Source organism: Bidens hawaiensis, unplaced genomic scaffold, assembly GCF_021521415.1.
Source record: "Bidens hawaiensis isolate Kalapana, Puna unplaced genomic scaffold, B.hawaiensis_p1.1 tig00009545_1, whole genome shotgun sequence".
Classification (NCBI taxonomy): domain Eukaryota; kingdom Viridiplantae; phylum Streptophyta; class Magnoliopsida; order Asterales; family Asteraceae; genus Bidens; species Bidens hawaiensis.
In genome coordinates, this window is record NW_027491712.1 from 1 (window position 1) to 4,942 (window position 4,942).

The 4,942-nt window shown below is 37.7% G+C and overlaps 1 pseudogene across 1 annotated transcript; it reads right to left on the reverse strand.

The window, feature by feature from the left end:
• Positions 1 to 219: 219 nt before the first annotated feature.
• Positions 220 to 2,212, reverse strand: LOC143532840 (aldehyde oxidase GLOX-like; annotated as a pseudogene). Its single transcript, XR_013135253.1, has 2 exons — positions 1,734 to 2,212; positions 220 to 1,354 (listed from the first exon to the last, which is right to left on the reverse strand). The product of XR_013135253.1 is annotated as an aldehyde oxidase GLOX-like (transcript).
• Between the last annotated feature and the right edge of the window lie 2,730 nt (positions 2,213 to 4,942).

Here is a 4,942-nt window from a genome sequence, read left to right on the forward strand (position 1 = left end):
GACTAACCAGTGTTATCTGTAATCACAAACATGTGATGTTAACTTTTGTTAATGGGTAACCCCGAATAACCAGACTTTATTCGTTTCTCGTTTAAAAAATAATAATTTACTTTAACACATTTGAACACTAACGTAAGTTATTACATGAACTTTAATCGAGCTACATACAACCCTTAAAGTTGCTCGAACACTTATTTACATGTATTAATCAAGCCGTCGTTAAAGGAGTTTCACCCATTTAGCAACACTTGGCACACCCGTATTCACCGCAAACATCATATAATAACCAGGTGGCGCAACCCTCCCGTCTGGTGGCGCGGTACAAGCAATCCTATACAACCCCGACCCATCGGGAACCGCGCTTGACACCACTAGCTTCACCACCCTCTGTCCCTGCGAGAACGAATGCGTTGCAAAAGGCGCACTCGCTATATTAATCTCAACCACCCCCACCACCGGGAGCTCGGTGGTCACAACCACATCGAACCCGCTCCCATAACTAATCTTCCCAGGCAACTCAATGATTACCGGCCGGATATCTGCTTTCTCGGAAAGCAAATATTCAGGCGAGAACGCTTCAATCCTTAACTCGGTCCGGAACTCGGCATTAAACTTATAGAAATAATGCGGGTTGCTCCTGCAATCAGAACTCGACCGTCGGGAAGTAAATTCGCAGTGGAGTGGTACATTCTCGGGACCGAACCCGGGTTGAGGGTCATGAACCGAAGACCCACTGGCTCATCAGGTCGGTACAAAAGCGGGTATAAACAGGGTTGAGACGCCATTTCGAACCCTTGAGTACCCGCTTGCGCCCCGTTTATTATCAAAACATCACCAGTCGGGAGCATCACCATATCCCCCATAATTCTCCCAAACGGCATGTCCTCCATTTCCCAAACCGGGTCGGGTTTCGTCGCCTCGATCCGGCCGCAGCTGCCGTGCGCGGGTGTATCCGTGCTCCGCTCAATAAACGCTCCGTATTGCGCCCCGCCACAAATAACAATCGTGGCCGACGAATAATCCCCTGTCAGCGCAAGCATAGCTGACGACCCTGCCGAGGGGTAGTTGCGTGGGCCGCCATCCAGTTTCGGGTATTGTTTGAGTACAAGGTTTCTCGTGTAGTCGTATAATACGGCTCGATTGTTAGCAAACACAAATAAGTGACCGTTGGGAAGAAGATGAACGTAGGGGTAAAGATTGTCCATCTGGGTGTCCTTGGCTTCAGCTAGAAACGGGAAGTCCACCGCACCGACACCGTGTTTTGTCGGAAAAAACTCGACACTGGTTGCCGCTCGACCGCCGACGATGATCACCGATCCGTCCGGTAGTATCTGGTTCGTAGAATACCATCTACCTGTTAAAGAAAATTATGTTAATTAGAGTGTTGAGTGTCATTATATCAAGTAACATGTTTGCTATTTCTTTAATTAACACAATTTTTTAAAAGCTGCATAATTTAGAGAACAAAACCGGAGAAAAAATGAAAATCCAGAGAGCAGGCCATAATAACTATACTTTGTGAAACCATGTAATCATATAAAATGATAACGCGAAAGAAAGAATAGTAGAAGAGAGTTTGTTATTCCTGGAATAAAAAATTACATACAAATGAAAACAAACAAACAAACTATATATACACATGCATAAACATACGCGTCGCATATGTTGGAAGCATAACAAATGCGCGCACTCACAAAATATTATTTTTCAAAAAAAAATAAAGAAAACAGTACCGTGTGATAATGCAACCTCATCCAACTCCTCCCAATCGCAAAACGACGTCGCCTCACACGGCACAAACTTCCTAACCTTCTTAACCCCATCACCATCACCACCGGTTTGCAAAAGTGTACCATCGGGTAGAAACTGACCGGATGAGCACCACGTGTCGGTTAAAATCATCAACGGTCTTATTTGTCCCGTAGTAGGGTCAAGAACAGCCGAGTGAGCATAGCAGTCATGTTTAAGAACCGGGTCGTGTGGGTCAGTCCGGCAATGACCCGGCCGGAGCCGCTTCCGGGTGGGGCCGATGTCGGTGCGGTCTAGGAGGACGACGGTGTTGAAGCGGGTGACGGCGGTGTGCATGGAGGCTATGCCGGCGTCGGCGACTAGAAGGTCCCATATGCCAGGGAGGTCGGCGCGTGAGGTGAGAACGAATATGAATAGGTGGAAAAGTAAGTGAAGTGGAAAGTGGGATGGTAGTAGTACCATGTTTGTGTGTCAAGTGAAGTGGAATTGAGTCATATGTGTGTTGTTGGAAGCGTAAAGGGAAAGTGTCACTTGATGGGTGATAATAATTGATGATTATTGCAGCAAATTATACGATGCCAATTGGTTAAATAGTTGTTTTGTTAAAAGTAGCACTTTTTTCTTTTAGTAGATTAAAAAGCAGGCCTATGAGATACTTATGCTCGTAATTAAAAAAAATGCGACTTAAATGAATAAAATCTGGTTATTCGGAGTAATCCAATAACAAAAGATGATCTATATGCTTAAGATCGCAGAAACACTAGATAATTTTCTTTAAATTTATCAAATGCTTCGACAAATTAGTTTTTTTTTATAATTGACTTATTTCCAACCCAATTATCAAATATAAACTAAAACACATAAATTTACACTGTTTAACATAAAAAATGAGGGGAGAGGGGCATAGGACACCCCAAGTCCCTTTTATGATACAACCACGCTTGGTTGTAGATGATAGTAGAATTACAAAGTTAAGCGTTTTTTAATTGAGACTAGTCTAACTATGGTAATCTTCAAGAACTTCTCCACCCGCTAACCAAAAACTAATTTATGATCTCTTAATGTGCAAGATAAACAACATATTATGATATGAGCATAAGATGTTACAAACATTGTTGATCTGGATCAGTCACTAAAGCTATTTGGGGGACACAACTGGATGGTGGGTAATCAGTACAATTTTTGCAATCTTATTGGCAATTAAATATACGGGTATCATCATATTAGTATATCTGGTTTTTTTATTTATTCTTATTTGGATTGAGCATTAAAAAAAAGGTTCAATGAACTTAAAAGAAGCGTAATAAAAATGTTGAACGAGTTAATCTTCAAATTTTTTTCACAAATTATATTATTATTTATTAGTAGAGTAAACCTCATTAAGAAAGATGAGTCTATAAAAAGTGACTTTAGCATCCTTAAAATTCTCATATCGTCATGTAGTCTTAAGAGACTTTATTTATAAGAGATGTCACGCGTTAATAAGTTTTGGAACACATTTGTTGTGGATAAGAGAAGAATTGTACATTTAAGACAGTCCGAGTGGGGTAATCTAATTATAAGTGATTTTGTGAGAAATCTCTATCTGAAAAACCTAAAACATCAGTGACGGTCTTTATTTCTCGTCATTTCAATCGCTAGACATTTTTTTTGACCTATGACCCTGTCTAGTTTCTATTTCTTGTCATATTAGTTTGCTTGACTAACATCTTTACGTTCTACGGTTTAATGGAATTATGTTTCAGCCATTTCATCTTGGATACAAGCTCTAATGAAAAAAATAGAGCCACGGACCAGTATTTCAGTCTTTTCACTGTGGAACTGCATTTCAGTTTTTTCATCAACACCTCATATGCCCCAGATTTAGCAAATGTGTTAAACAAAAGCTTAAGTTGTTAGCATACTTAGAACCTTTGTTAAAAACAAAAACTCAACATAATAGGTCATCAACATCGGACCGGAGTAGGGTTTAAAAACTAATAAGGAAGGTTTTGCTAACCATAGTTGGCGTTAGGCATTAGGCTTTACCAAATAAAGAAAAGACAAGACAAAATGTGAAACTGACAAATGGGTTGCTGAAAGTGAGCCGAGACATAATTTTGGTTTTTGAAGTCCTTACAAGTTACAACAACGTCATCATCATGATTCATCATCACTTAAATAAAAATTTAGATTAATATTACATATTAATCCTAAAAATATGCATTAATTATTTATAAAATTAAGGGGAAATTTTGAAAAATTGTGTTGTTAAGCAGTCAATCTAACCGAGCTTGTTCCGACTTCCATATTCAACGTTGCCATTTCTAGACCGCAAAACAATACCAAATAAATATTTATACTTCCCTGACATTAGAGCAGTGGGTCCTGTTGGCTACTTGATGGGTAGGCGAACTAAAGTTTTCTAAGTAAAGAAAATCCTACCGAGACGACCTGAGAACACATGAAAAATAGCTTGTAATTAAGCGTTTCATATGTGTTTTCATGTCACACCTGTTCGATCCATCTACTTTCTCTCAAAACATCTTTGTTGGCGAATTTCTTACACCGTTCCTCTCAAATTTCTTACACCATTTCCCCTTGCTCCTTCACATTAACCATTGTTGGTAACCAAAACCAAAAGCTTATTATTTTGATGTTCGCAATATACTTAGGACTTAGGAGTAGTATAAATGATTTATAGTAAACTGTGTATTACGTACTGCAAATCTCATTGTACTTCATTGCCAAATATTAGTACATCTAGTTGTACTAGTTGGGATAATTGGTAATTCTCCATTCTACAACAACTTCATGGACTAATCATTGACAAATCTTTTTATGATTTTTTTATATTTATAGTTCTTATATATATAAACTATATAAACTATATATAAACTATAACCCTGTGTAATATATATAAACTATAACATCATTGATTTGATTGATTGATATATATAAACTATAACCCTGTGTAATATATATATATATATATATATATATATATATATATATATATATATATATATGAGAAGTATAAAATAAAAACCTACTTGAGTTGTGAAAATCCTATGTAACATCATTTTTTTTTGTAACATTTGATACAAAATATGGAAAACTAAAAAAAAATTGTTTCGCTATCTTTTAACATTTTTATACTAATTTTATATATGTTTCTAGGAGAGAGAAAAAATTATATTTATATTTTTTCTTT